We start from the raw sequence: 16,053 nt of genomic DNA on the forward strand, positions 1-16,053 counted from the left end.
GCTTTGGAACCACACATTGGGCTGGACAGCAATTATTTAGCGACTTCCAGGGGGATTAGGGTTAGGCACCCTAAAGGAGGATTAGGGGGTTAGTTTAGTATAGTAGATACTTACCTAGGGACGATCGGGATTTCCAGAGCTGTCGGTCATCTGCTGCCGGGCTCTGCTCTTTTGTCGGGCTGCTGCTGCTGGGAATCGAACTCCCGGCCATGTGGCAGCCGGGATTTCATACCCATTCCGTTGAGCATTGTGATTGAACCGCACGGTTAGGGCAAGCCCTGATTGTGAATTGAGTTGTGGTGGGGGAAATCACTGAAAATGGGTAAGGGTTATTGGAACCCTTAAATGCTAGCAGTGCAAAGTACTCGAAAAGGGATTTGTTGTGGGGTACTGTGTGTTCCCACTGTCTAGGGGTACTGTGTGTTCCCTAGTGGATATGACTAGTGTGTGTTACCTATCCAGAAGGCAGGATAGTTGCATAGGCATAAGTTTTGCTCCTCGTTGTGCATGCTGTCCATTACGCTTAGCGGGCTGGTTGTGCACAGCGGGAAGGAGTGCGTGAACGTTAGCTCTTGAATCGTTCACCGGTCCACGTTACCTAAGCTGTGTTAGAGGTTTCCCCAGATGGGCACTAAGCAGTCCTTGGGGATGGTCGACGATGCGCTGCTTTTGGAAGGGCCGACAGGTTAGGCACGGCATATAATGTATACAAAGTACGGTGCGTATGCAACTGCGTACTGTGATGTATGGATTAAGATGACGAGAAAGTGTGGCAAACCTTTTGATGTGGAGATATTGAACAATGTTAGGGATAGCATCTGTGTGGTGAAATCCATGAAGAAAAGCATAAAGTATAATGATTGCTTGAAGTTGTGGCAGCAGGAGGGAAATACGTGGCTTAGTGGTGCGCAAACTAGTGTAGCGTGCACATGCAGGGGATCGCGCACACACGGCAAGGTAGCCATCAGCCCCTATTAACAGCGTTGTGTGTGTGACGCAAGGGAGCGTGCACGTACAGCAAGGTAGCGTTGCCGAAGGTAATGTTAGTAGCGCATGCGCACCTCCTCCGTCCTATGCGGATGAAGGTACAGCTAATCTCAAAAATCATAAAAATTTAATAAGTAACTTGTACCCAATCCTGAGTAACTATAAGGAAAATGTTTATAATGCAGATGATGAACCTGTTGTTATGTCCGCCATTTCCCATGCTACCCAGATGTTAAATTTTACACCATCACAAGAACAGGTAGTGGCTCCACCAGTGCCGGAGGTATTGGTGGCTTCACCAATGCCTGCAGCAGGGGTGGCCCCATCAGTGGTAGTACAGGAAGTATTAACACTCGCTGTAACAGTAGCGGAAGTTGTTAATACTATACGTAGCAGTAGTAGGCTGAACCCCCCATCAGGTAGCAAGGCCAAAGGTAACTATGTGGTAGGGATCCATCCCGTCTGGAAAATAACGGTTCCCAATGGGAATCTGGACGCGAATGGTGTAGTGGCCACAAGGGATGTAGCAATGCATTGTCCATGGACGAGAGCGGAGTTACATTCCATAATGACAGATTTCCCAGACCCAAGAAAAGATTTAGCTAAATGCCAGAAATTTATAAATAATTTAGGTAATGCTCATGAGCCAACCAACAAGGTTTGGCGAGTGGTATTACGGGCCTGTCTTCCACACAATACCGACGTGAAAAAGTTTAATCACAGCCTGTGTATTGGATGGAGGTGATACCTTAACTGAAGTAATCAGGATAACATAACCCGCATAATCATCCAATTGGACGTATATATTCCAGTAGTAGTTAACTGGAGTAAAATTTTTACAATTAAACAGGATGAGAGTGAATCTGCAGAAGATTATTTCTCCAGAGGGCTGCAGACTATTACACAGTACAAAGGGATAGAGAACATAAAAGACAACACACACTACAGAGAAATGGTCATCACGGTACTTATGGATGGTCTAAAAGACAATCTAAAGACCAGGGTTCAGACCTCAACTCCTGGGTGGAGGGGAATTACGGTAGACACCCTCAGGGAAACTGCAATTGAACATGATAAAAATATCCTCAGGAAGCATGAAACCCAGAGTGAGAAGCTAATGGCTGTTAGCATTCAAGCTCTTGAAACAATACACCCACAGCCACCAGACACTTATCCACCTGCGCAGCAACAAGTCCTCAATACATATCAACCTGCGCAGTCACAAATTACACAGCCTTACCACACATTGCGGCAACAAAACACATACCTTGCCTCAGAACACATACCACACACAGTCACAACCCCCATATCTACATCCTCAACCTCTTTCTTCCAACACTCCCCAAACCACATTACAACAACCTCTCAGACCATACCAACCACGAAGGTGTTATAACTGCAACCAGAGGGGACACCTAATTAGGGACTGTAAAATAAGGAAACAGGGACCACTCAACCCGGGAGCTCCAAAACATCCCCAGAATGCAGGAAATTTCCAGCAATCACCTGCTCGCATAGTGGCAGTAAATGCCTTATTGGAGCAGGATAGTCAGCTCTAGGGGTCAGGTCACACCTGTAGTCTACAGCCTGTCAGGTTAACTAGGAGTACTAGGGAAGAACCTATAATGATGGTTGAGGTAGCTGGTACTAAACATTCTTTTCTTGTAGACACAGGGGTGACCAGATCAGTGTTATTTTTCCATCCAATTTACAGGTGACCAGCAAGACAGTACCAGCAATGGGTGTAACGGGTAAAGTGCAGCATTATCTTTAACAGAATCTGCAGAGGTTACGATCGGTCCTCTACACACCAGGCATTCTTTCCTCCTGGCAGCAGCTGCCCCTACTACCCTACTGGGAAGAGATTTGTTATGTAAAATGGGACGTGTCATTTATTGTACCCCTGATAGTATATTTCTAGATATCCCAGAGAAAGTTGCGCATGAGGTAAGGGATATATTAGACACTCCACAAAGGCTAATGTTTCACTCTAAGATTACAGATAAAACTCCAGCTCAGGTAAAGCAGATGTTAGCACAAATACCGGGTTCTTTCTTGACCAAAGATGGACAGGACACTGGATTAATGGTAAATGTAGCTCCCGTAATGGTAATTCTAAAAAGTGGTAGGCAAGCTCCAAAAATTCCCCAGTACCCGTTGAAACCAGAAGTAGAGCTAGAAGTGTATCCTGTAATTAAGAGATTGCTCCAACAGGAAATTTTAATCTGTACAGCTAGTGTAGCCAATAGCCTCATCTTTCCTGTGAAGAGTGGTGGGAGAGGTTATAGGCTAGTACAGGACCTTAGAGGGGTTAATAAGGTAGTAGAGAGCCAATTCATTCTCATGCAGATCCCACCAAATGCAACCCATTTTACTGTCATTGACCTCTGTTCTGCCTTCTTCTCTGTCCCTCTTCATCCTGACGTCCATTATTTATTCACTTTCACATACAGGGGGGTACAATACACATGGACACGATTGGCCCAGGGCTTCATAGACAGCCCCAGTACCTTCTCTCAGGCCTTACACGACAGTTTACAATCTTTTCTAACTGCCAGTGGATCTGTTCTAATACAATATGTAGACGATTTGTTGTTATGCTCTGATTCGTTTATGTCATGTTTAAATGATGCTAAACTTTTGTTGCTTCATCTGTCGCAAACAGGGCACAAGGTTGCAAAGGACAAATTACAGCCATGTCAGACTAAGGTTAAATACTTGGGACACTGTCTAACCCAGGGACTACGACACTTGACGACTGACAGAATCCAGGCCATACAGACCATGATACTGCCGCAAAACCAACAGCAAATCCGTACCTTCTCGGGCATGTGTGGATACTGCAGAACCTGGAATTGTTGTCATCCTCAAAACCCGATCGTGTTACTCACAGAGGAAACAGAGCAGGCCTTCCTTAATCTTAAAGATAGTCTGACAAAAGCACCCGCCTTGGGAATACTAGATTATGAAAAACCCTTTGAGTTATATTGTACGGAAGCTGAGGGCTGTGCAGCAGGTGTCCTCACATAAAGACATGGTGACGCTAGCAGACCTGTAGCATACTACAGTGCCCAATTGGACACTGTGGCAAGATCACTCCCAACCTGTTTAAGATCTGTAGCAGCAACTGCTCTACTGGTAGATAAGACTGAGGATGTGATATTAGGTCATGACATGATTGTTTATACACCACATGCTGTATCTGCTCTGCTGAATTCTGCCCAAACCAGACATGTTTCCTCAGCTAGGTTCACAAAATGGGAACTAGCCCTGATAGCACCTGCAAACATCACCATAAAGCAGTGCAATTCGTTAAATCCAGCAACGTACTTACCTTATGTGTCTCGAAATACACAAAGGGTGGAAGGTGAGTCTCTGGTCGAAGGTGAGTTTTGCAGGTATATGGACACACATGATTGTATGGAGTATTTTAATCAGACTTTTACTGCAAGACCTGATATACAAGTGATACACCATTAGAAAATGCAGAGGTGACGTTTTATACGGATGGGAGTTGTCATAGACAAACAGACACAGGTGAATTAAGTACAGGTTATGCTGTTGAAAACAACGAGGATGTCGTATAGGCCAAACCCCTTGGTCCACATCATTCAGCACAGGTGGCTGAGCTGGTGGCATTGAGGAGAGAGTGTGAGCTGGCAGAAGGTAAGTCAGCTAACATCTACACTGACTCCAGGTACACCTTAGGGGTAGTGCACGATTTCGGGGCCCTATGGCGTCTTAGAAATTTTATGACAGCAGCGGGTACACCAGTAGCACACTCATATCACATAAAAGGACTGTTGACAGCAATTCAAAAACCAAAGGCAGTAGCCGTCATTAAGTGTAAAGCCCACACGTGCGAGGAAGATCCAGTGTCACTGGGCAATAACAGGGCAGACGAAGCTGCCAAATGGGCAGCAGGTTTAAGAGTAAACATGCCAGTTAATCAAATGATGGTTTTTCAAACAATTGACTCGCAAAAATTAATTGAGATGCAAAAATTGTGTTCCATTCAGGAAAAGGTAGTCTGGAGATCAAAGGGATGTATCCAGGAGTCCTCCGGACTCTGGAGAGATGGACAAGGTAGACCTGTTGCTCCCAAGGCATATTACCCAAGCTTGGCTGAGGCAGCGCACGGTCTGACTCACCTGGGTAAAAGAGGTATTTACAGGCTAGTCAAAGCATATTGGTGTGCACCAGGTTTCTCTTCTCAAGCTGGAAAGATAGCAATGTCTTGTCTGACTTGCTTGAGGAAGAATGTCGGAAAGCCAATACCCTCTGAGCAATCCCACATCCCTCCGACAGACGGACCTTTTCAGCTAATAGAAATTGATTTCATCCAATTACCACCTTGCAGGAATCTGAAGTACGTATTAGTTTATATTGATGTATTTTCTAATTGGGTAGAGGCATATCCAGCTGCCACTAATACTGCTGTGTTTACTGCTAAAAAGGTTGTTCAGGAGTTTGTATGCAGATACGGTATCCCTAGGATCATTGAAAGTGATAGGAGTACTCTTTTCACAGGTGATGTCTTCCAGAACATGTGTAAGTTAATGGGTATTAATAGTAGGCTTCACACCCCGTATCGACCACAAGCCAGTGCCAAGGTGGAGAGGGTAAACGGCACGATTAAAAATAAATTGAGTAAAATCATGGCTGAGACGGGACTAGGATGGCCAGAAGCCTTACCGCTAGTCCTCCATAGCATCAGAACCACTCCTAGACCTCCTCTTAATCTGTCCCCCTTTGAGATATTATTAAATGTGGTTGTTTCCCAAACAATAAGTCCACAGGATGATTTAAAAATAATGAGGTTACGGTGAACTACCTTATAAAAATGAGTCAGCAGCTGAAGCAGAAATGCCAGAAACTATCATGACGTTAAACCTGGAGAATTTGTTATGATTCGAAATTTCTTACATTCAGGTTGTTTGAGTGATCGGTGGGAAGGTCCGTATCAAGTGTTACAGACAAGTACAACATCGTTGAAAGTAGCAGAGAGATACCTGGGTCCATTCCACTCACTGCAGAAAGGGCAAGCACCTGGAGATACAAGGCGGAGTCGATACAGATAACGTGGACCTGTCGATTGCGAGCCTGTTCCGGGAGAGTTAGGGGCTGCAGTGGAGCACCTGAGCTATAGAAATTTGCAGCCCAATTTTCCAACAATGGAAATGTGGGTTGGGTTGGAGTTTCTGTTCCCTTCCAGGGTTCTCTTCATCTAGTTTGTTTCGGGATTTCCTGTTCCTGTGGCGGAGGGCAGATTGCGGAGTGAGAGGTCCAGGGTGATGTCGATGGCATGGAGTCGGGAGAATGAGCAATACATTCACAAGGGTGGTACCTGACCGAACTTAGTACAGTAATTGCTAAAAGATCCGTTATCCTATAAGGTCGGAGACAGTGTGAAGGGTTATTGTCTGAGGAATACTGTATTTGTGAGTATTGTGGGTCCTTAATCAATGAGAGATGCATCCAACGGTGTCAGACCAAGTATAACCAGTATTGGGGTGGGCACCCTTTAGAGGATTATCATGCATTGGTGGGCAAAGTCTTAAACCAGACTGAATGTTGGGTGTGCTCTCACGTGCCTCAGGGACAACATAATGTAGGGCTAGTACCATTCCTGTTAAATGTCTCCGAGGTCCTTGGATTACATAAGGGGAAGACGCTGGACGGGAAATATATTATGTCCAAGCCTTCAAATTTCAAGCTCCACCAGTACCAGGTGGATAGATCCCAGTTATGTTTGAACATCACCAATTCCAATAAACCAGGAAATTGGGAGGTGTCCGGGAACAATCAGACAATGACCTTTTCACACAGAGCTGATAATGAACCAGTAGATGGTGAACTTATACGCAATATTACCAGTGGGAGATACTTCCGGTATAGGTATACACTTAGTTCCACCAAGGTAATGGTTGGCAGAGTACCAGAAGGGTACTGTGTAGTTATTGTACAACCCAAGACGTGTACCAGTCAGTTGGGAGAGTCTGGGGTTGGATCCTTTGTCAGAGAAATGTGTCCGATGATAATGATGAATTCTATTCCTTATGTATTACTAGACGACGTGTATTTTATATGTGGTAGGAAAGCATATAGGTGGCTCTCTCCAAATTCTGAATGTTTATGCTACTTGGGAAGGGTACTCCCAGAGGTTATGACCCTTACACATGGTGAAATGCTTGGTATCCATAAAGACACACCATCCCCATATCTTCATACGCATTATGAACACCGTGACAAAAGAAACATGATACCTGGTGAAATACATACAGCTACACAGTTGATAAGCGAAACAACTGGTTTCCAAATTTTGGTAGCACTAGATCCCATCAGGATCGCTCGGGGTACTTAAAAATTTCAGATACATCCAAGATCTTGCTAAATTAATAGATATCACCGAGATGTATGATGACACGTTCAGGTATACAGGTAAAGAGTTACAGGCTTATAAGAAAGAACTTGTGCAACATAGACTAGTGTTAAATTATTTAACTGCTGTTACAGGAGGGTACTGTGTGACTTTGGCCACCTAATTTGGTGTCAAGTGCTGCACGTACATCACAAAGAACACTAGTGACCATAAGATGGATAAAATTCTGCAGCTGAAATGGGAATTTCTAAAGAACCATAATGCTTCACTGGCTGAAGTAGAGGAAAAGGTAGAGGAGTGGTTCTCATGGCTGAACCCTATGAAATGGTTCTCCGGTCTAGGAGAGTGGGTCCAGGAACTGGTTGCGACTGTGGGAAAGCTCTTGATCCTCATACTTATTGTCATCTTAGTAATTGGCTTATGTATCCGGTGTGTTCCTAATGTATTGAAGTGTGAAAAATGTACAAGGGCAAACAGAGATTATGATGGTGGTAGGCAATGATATTATGGATACAAAGGTCAAGGTAGAACTGCATTACAAACCTGAAGTAGAGTGTACCATCAGATAATGGAATATAGAATTGTGTGGTAGTGCATAGATGTATTATTAAACATCCTAGATAATGTAGTCTCAAGTCCCCAAAACTTCCTTTATAGGTTCGATGAGATCCCACATCCCACCAATGATCCTATAGATCCGCAGATGGCGTATAAGGGTTGTTCAACCTTCTTGAAACGCATTAACGGTTCAGTGACCTACTTGTGTCGCACCGATTATAACCTTGAATAATACATTATTATGCATGACTACTAATGGTTAAGATCAAAGTGTGATAGCATATTGTTTGCTATCAAAGGGTGGACTGTCGAAGTCAAATAATTGGTTGTGATCGTTTGCAAATTATTATCTGACAATCTCATCATAGAGGGTGTGTTGGAGAGCGAATTGGACGATGCTCTGCGATTGCGCAGTCAAATGCGCACAATTGCGTTCCCCACACCAAAATACATAAACACATACAGCGCATGTTTGCGCCATACATGACCCCTACACACTGTGCACCCTTTGCGCTTTGTGTAGAAGCACAACACATACTCACATATAATTGTAAATAAACACACATTGATAATGGTATATACATTAATTTAAGTACACGTGGACGAGCGTGGGCTTACTGAGGTATATACACCTTGATGAACATTTCCTTAGTTTAAAATACAGACGCACATTAGCGACCTCAAACATATATACATATTTGCACACATAAAAGGTACCTGCACAATATGGTTCATATTAAAGATATTGGTTATATGAAATGCATGTATTTGATATTAAAGGTATAGAACACTGTGGACATGTCATGTTTAGTATCAATCTGATGCCCTGTTTGTTTGCAGGCTTCCGGTTCTAACAATGAGGAAGTTGCATCTTGTGTTCTCGATTTATGGATCATAGAGTAATTATGGTTAGATATTGAAATGTTGTATGTAGTGTCTTAGCTAGTTTATACCAGTTCTCTGGCGGGAAGAATACACAAAGGAACAGCTGCAAGATCAAGCCATACCCCTAATGACACCATATGAACTGTCCAATAAGAAGATCAATCTGGAACAAGAGCCAATGAAACAGTGAAAACAAATAATGCTGTGGACAATGGCGCAACCTTCTAAAATAACAGGACCAGATAAGGTGAGAAGTGATCTATGGTATAATTAGCAAGTTCACTAAAAAAATGGAAAAAAATGTCCTTCTTCAGTTTTCAAACAACACCAAATCCAACTGGTAAATCCCTCGTAGGTCACATGTAAAAAAGAGAGAAAAATCGCAATATAGCGTAGTACAATTTAATCACATAAAAAAATCACATATCAAAAACATAAATCCTTCACCAACATATGGGAAGCGTACCAGAGATGGCAGTGTATAATGCACACCTATTCACATATGAATAAATCAATCCCAAAATTTCCCGGGAAGAACCTGGAATTGCGGCTCCTAGGTGTGTATCTCGCCAAGATGGAAGTCCTCTGGTGATGGATCCCTGTCACCAACGCGTTTCAACTCCTTGTTGGAGTCTTTTTCAAGGTGTGTTTGGTTGGTGCTCAAACAGTCTTTAAATACCCCTCACATGCCTTTGTGCCTCTCCATGGTTTCCTATTATATTCATCCCTTCTTCATTTGGCTGTATTACTCAGAGGTTTTTTGCTGTAGCCACCTGGTTCGGTAGAAGTGGGCAGGGAGATATTGTTGTACTTATTCAAATCTTTTTCCACTCATATTGAATAAACCTTTCCAGGCAATTTTGGCAAACACAGCTATGACGGTGATGTTCACTTGAAAGGCAAATGATTGTAGCCAATGAAACAGTGTTTGTCTGTCCCCATTGTGTTGCCACTTCTTGTAAGAGTTTATATAATTGCACCCATGGGCTAATCCTCAGTCATTACCCATTTAATGACTGCAGACGTCAGGATTGATCGGCTGTTGACCTGGATCCAGGGCGCATGCATATGTATTTGGCTGTACCTTGTATTATAATTATTTGCGCTCATTGTCTAGATCAAAGCGCGTATTTCTTTTGTTGAATATATTTTTGTGTGCTTTGGAACCACACATTGGGCTGGACAGCAATTATTTCTTTAGTGACTTGCAGCGCTAATAAGACTAGCGATTTAGAGGTATCCATACTAATAACCTTCAACTGTCACACTGCACCTGCACTGACAGTTACTGATTTCCTCCAAGCACATTTCCATTGGTCTGCAGAGATTTCTGCTTGCAATGATTTCTAAATTCGCAGTGATTTGGGAAGGTTACTGGTTTCTGTCCTGTTAGTCACCCTGCTCCTAATATACCACATTCCAAACAGTCAGAATACTGCTGTCTCCACTGCTATTTACTCCTAAGTTGCAATGTTATCCAGCTGTGAATTACTTCTGTGTTGCTTGTCAAAGCTTTCTCCCTTTAGTCTGACACATTCAATCTATGTTTAGTTCTTTCACATCTCAACCTTTAAAATTGTGGACCTATTCAGGACTATTCACTCTTAAAGCACAATCAAAGACTAAAGGCTCCCATACACGGGCGATAAAGCAAGCGATCCGACTGAGTCGTACAATTTGCTTGCAATATCGCACCGTGTATGGCCCCGATGTCGGGCCGAGTGTGCTCCCGTGGGGTCGTACATCACACCCCCGATCTTTCTACATAATCAAAAGATCAGGGGATGCGATATGCGATCCCATGTATGGCTATGCGGGTGGGGGAGCCAGGATATCAAGCGGTCGGCCACCCAATTGCACCGTATGTGTCGGACGATGGATCGCCTCGAATGGTGCCATCAGAAAAGCCATGCCACCAAAATAAACATCCAGCAAGCACGCTTGGCAGCTCAGCAAGAGAGGCAAGCAGCCACTGAAGAGAGAATCACACCTCAGTATTGAGGTAACAGTGTCTACATATTCTATATAAATGGATCGATGGGTCCTTTTCAGGGCTAAAACATGTTAGCACACAGTGAGAATCCTTCTCAGGATCAATGGAATGGGGTTATAGGCGAGGACAATGTAAAAGATGAAGGCTGCAGATGTTCTTCAAGGTCCATTCTTCAACCAAGGCAATGCTGGGTATCCCAGCTAGTACTAAATGTGGTATTTTGTGCATGCTACAAGAGGTCTGACAGATACCACTATAAGTATACTATGGAATAGTACAAGGGGAAGCAGAGATTTGTTCATGGTCCTCACAGACACTGGCAAATTATAAATAGCCACATAAACATTAGGTCACTACAAACCTGTTTTGATAGTTTGAAAAAAGACAAACGGACAGTAGAATCCCTGAGTTCTGCCCAAGTTTAGCTGATAATGGCCACACTTACATACCAAAGCGCAATCCTGGACTCTCCCCTATATAATAATAATAATGCCACATATCAGTGTGTGCTGGGAGCCGTGTTATTCCCCCTCATATATCACTGTACAGTCCCCTCGCCCTATATAATAATAATAGCACATATCAGTGCGTGCTGGGAGCTGTTATTCCCCCTCATATATCACTGTACAGTCCCCTCTCCCCTATATAATAATAATACCACATATCAGTGTGTGCTGGGAGCTGTGTTATTCCCCCTCATATATCACTGTAGTCCCCTCTCCCCTATATAATAATAATACCACATATCAGTGTGTGCTGGGAGCTGTGTTATTCCCCCTCATAGATCACTGTACAGTCCCCTCTCCCCACTATATAATAATAATACCACATATCAGTGTGTGCTGGGAGCTGTGTTATTCCCCCTCATATATCACTGTATGGTCCCCTCCCGCTATATAATAATGATAATATCACAGATATCATATAACAAGTTACCTGACATAATCACCAGAGATGTTGCCGGTTAAAATGGCGGCTGAGGTATCTGGAATCTCTCGCTATGTAGCCCCGCCCTCTCCGCACCGTCACGTGTTAGGGTCTCACTCTCGCTGTTGTGTATTTTGTGCAATCTGATTGGCTCTTCGCTACGTCCGTCATCTCATTATCAGGAGGCGACGGCTGCAGCCATAGAGACGGCGAGTGGGCGGAGTCGCTTCGTTACAGCCTGGCCGTACGATTGGCTGACGTTTCTTCCCCCCGTCGGTATCTGTGGCATCATGAGATCCTCTCTGTAATGACTCTGACCATACATGTCCACAGTGCATGAGGCTGGCGGCCATTTTCTTGTATACCAGGCCTGGCAGTTACTATGGGAGCGGCGGCCATTTTCTCCTGGTCTGAGCCCTGCCCCCTATTTATCACGTGATCTCCTCCGGGCAGCGCTGTAGACACAGAGTCACTCAGTCATTGTCTCATCCTCTGCTGCTGCTGCTGCTGCCGGGGAGAGGGGCACAATAGGAGCAGAGAGACACCGGGGAGACTGCTGCAGGGGAGGGCAGGTAGGATGGTGACAGTCCTGGTGCTAATCTGTATTATTAAGTGGTGATAACAGTCTTCCTCCCTGCAGGTATAATCACATAGAGGGGACATGCACATGCACACGTAGGGATGGGGGGGTTCTGAGCACCCAGAAACCCCCCCCCCGCCCACCAATCGATAGCGTAGCGTCGTCGGACCAGTGTCGCCGCCGGCCGCGGTCACCTCTGTCAGTATGTGCAGTGCAGACCACACAACACAGTGATAAATCACACGGCCGGCGCCAAGTAGTGCGCACGTACACGGCGGTGTGTTCGCTTTGGCAGCCAATGAGAGTCAGACTCTCATTGGCTACTACATCCACGGAGGGGACCAGGGCTGGAGGTCACTCATGAGCTCCGCCTTTCTGGCTCTCGCAGTGGGCGGAGGGAGAGGTGCCATGACATCTCTCTCCCATAGTGCCGAGCGGGAGGACGGAGGAGCAGACGGTAAAGAAATTAAAGGGAGATGTATAAATCTTTATATGTATTTAAATGAAATGAACAAAAACATTTGTGGTTTTCATTAAATGACCCCCACCCACGTGCCCCCACATTAAGTTGGGCCTTTTTGGATTGGTTTGGGCTTCTTATTCATTTATCAGTTGCTTGTTTTCAATTTTAATGTTGGCAACAGTGACTGTGGTTCTGCGTTATCATTAAGCGGGTGGGATGCACTACGGTGCCCTATTTTTATAATACAGAGGAGGCTGACCCCGTTATTATAATGCAAGTGGTGCAGACCCCGTTGTTACTATAATACAGGTGGTGCAGACTTAGTTGTTACTATAATACAGGTGGTGTAGACCCCATTGTTACTATAATACATGTGGTGCAGACCCCGTTGTTACTATAATACAGGTGGTGCAGACTCAGTTGATACTATAATACAAGTGGTGCAGACTCAGTTGTTGCTCTAATACAGGTGACTCAGACTTAGTTGCTACTATGATACAGGTGGCGCAGACCCCATTGTTACTATAATACAAGTGGTGCATGTGTTACTATAATACAGGTGGAGCAGACTCTGTTGTTAATATAATACAGGAGGTGCAGCCTTAGTTGTTACTATAATACAGTGGTGCAGCCTCTGCTGTTAGCGTTCCCGCTAGGTGGCTTTAGCGGAGCGCCGCGCCCTGTCCGATTTTAAAAAATCAGAATGTTCCTGACCCTTTTGGCGACACCCCGATAAAATAACATTTCGGGTGCCGTCCCCACCTGTGGGCCGCAGTGTCCTGCGGGTGGGTAAAATAGCGGTGCAGCGATCACTGCCGGTAAATAGGTGCCGTGCGCATGTTACTATAATGTATAAATATAATTGTCCCCTGGATTTGGCCGGATATCCAAACAGAGATTTCTCCTTTTCTTTACACAATTCAGCTTCCATTAGGGTTTATTACCTCAGACCTGGATAATGGATACTCTAGGAAAATAAAAAACCAGGTGCGCACAATGTAATACAATTGTACATTTATATAGATGAAAGTACCATAAACATGAACATTTAAGGTAAAACAAAACATCTCATCACAAGCCTGGTGAGACTGAGGAATCTGTATCTCCAAACACCGACGCTGTGGGCCTGATTCAGAGCCGCTTGTAAGCGGCCGCTCGTTCGTTCGGAGCGATGTTCGCACATCTGCGCATGCATATAGGTTTTAGTACGCATGCGCGAACCAGTCAGTGCGGTCAGAATTCGTATGCTCGCAAAATAGCGAATGCCTGGTAATTTGAGTGACAGGATGAGGCGTTTGTAGGTGGTAACAGGGGAAGGTGCTTGAAAACGGGGAGTGGAGATCCGAACGCAGGCGTGCCAAACGGTCAAAATGGGCGTTTAATGGGAGTGCATAATTAACAAAGCAGCGTCATTGACCACGTCACTTGGGTGTCTTTTAACCAGAACTGCTCGCATGATTGCGGTAGGAAAAACCAACCACAAGAATAGCGAGCAGTTCATTCGCCTTTCGATGTACTCGATTAATCTAATAAATAGCGGAGATGACTTATGATGCGAGCGGCCAGGGGGAGTTTTTATCAAAAAAAGTCCGCATGTTTTGTTCGCTCGTTCAGACATAGAGGCGTCAACAGACCGCAAAGAGCGAACGGTCAATTTAAATAGCCAGCCCCTTTTTTCTGGACGAGCGAGCGTAAATAGCGTCCGGCTCTGAATCAGACCCTGTGTCCGTTACTCTCTGAGACAGCAGATGAAGCTTTACAAAGAGCCGGCGGGGAGTTCCGATATAGCCGTCAGCGCGTGAGTGCCACACCTCGCTGTAAGGTCCGTCACAGAGTAACCACATGAATCACCATCCCAGGCGCTCCCAAATGCATTTCATCCACAAAGACGTCATCAGTGGGTGTGTTCAAGTGCCCCATACACTACCTTATATCCAGCTGTCACTCATCATTATATATAATACACAAAGACTTTATCAGTGGGTGTGTTCTAGTGCCCCATACATTACCTTATATCCAGCTGTCACTCATCATTATATATAATACACAAAGACTTTATCAGTGGGTGTGTTCTAGTGCCCCATACATTACCTTATATCCAGCTGTCACTCATTATTATATATAATACACAAAGACTTTATCAGTGGGTGTGTTCTAGTGCCCCATACATTACCTTATATCCAGCTGTCACTCATCATTATATATAATACACAAAGACTTCATCAGTGGGTGTGTTCTAGTGCCCCATACATTACCTTATATCCAGCTGTCACTCATCATTATATATAATACACAAAGACTTTATCAGTGGGTGTGTTCTAGTGCCCCATACATTACCTTATATCCAGCTGTCACTCATCATTATATATAATACACAAAGACTTTATCAGTGGGTGTGTTCTAGTGCTCCATACATTACCTTATATCCAGCTGTCACTCATCATTATATATAATACACAAAGACTTCATCAGTGAGTGTGTTCTAGTGCCCCATACATCACCTTATATCCAGCTGTCACTCATCATTATATATAATACACAAAGACTTCATCAGTGGGTGTGTTCTAGTGCCCCATACATTACCTTATATCCAGCTGTCACTCATCATTATATATAATACACAAAGACGTCATCAGTGGGTGTGTTCTAGTGCCCCATACACTACCTTATATCCAGCTGTCACTCATCATTATATATAATACACAAAGACTTCATCAGTGGGTGTGTTCTAGTGCCCCATACATCACCTTATATCCAGCTGTCACTCATCATTATATATAATACACAAAGACTTCATCAGTGGGTGTGTTCTAGTGCCCCATACACTACCTTATATCCAGCTGTCACTCATCATTATATATAATACACAAAGACTTCATCAGTGGGTGTGTTCTAGTGCCCCATACATTACCTTATATCCCTATGTCATTCATCATTATATATAATACACAAATACTTCATCAGTGGGTGTGTTCAAGTGCCCCATACATTACCTTATATCCAGCTGTCACTCATCATTATATATAATACACAAAGACTTCATCAGTGAGTGTGTTCTAGTGCCCCATACATCACCTTATATCCAGCTGTCACTCATCATTATATATAATACACAAAGACGTCATCAGTGGGTGTGTTCAAGTGCCCCATACATTACCTTATATCCAGCTGTCACTCATCATTATATATAAAACACTTTTGGGCGATTCAATTGTTTTATCGCACCCGATCTCCCGTCTAAAGTGACGGGAGATCGCTGGGCGCTATTCAATTGTCGG

The 16,053-nt window shown here is 44.1% G+C and overlaps 1 protein-coding gene across 1 annotated transcript in view; it reads left to right on the forward strand.

Moving 5' to 3' along the window:
- The first annotated feature begins 12,235 nt into the window (after positions 1-12,235).
- Positions 12,236-16,053, forward strand: part of LOC148474856 (uncharacterized) — a 202,790-nt gene continuing 198,972 nt past the window's right edge. The window contains exon 1 of the mRNA XM_088458079.1: positions 12,236-12,304. The gene's annotated coding sequence lies outside the window, so the exon portion shown is untranslated. The remainder of the gene's footprint in view (positions 12,305-16,053) is intronic.

This window comes from Taudactylus pleione, unplaced genomic scaffold, assembly GCF_031769625.1.
Source record: "Taudactylus pleione unplaced genomic scaffold, aTauple2 ptg000805l, whole genome shotgun sequence".
NCBI classification, from domain to species: domain Eukaryota; kingdom Metazoa; phylum Chordata; class Amphibia; order Anura; family Myobatrachidae; genus Taudactylus; species Taudactylus pleione.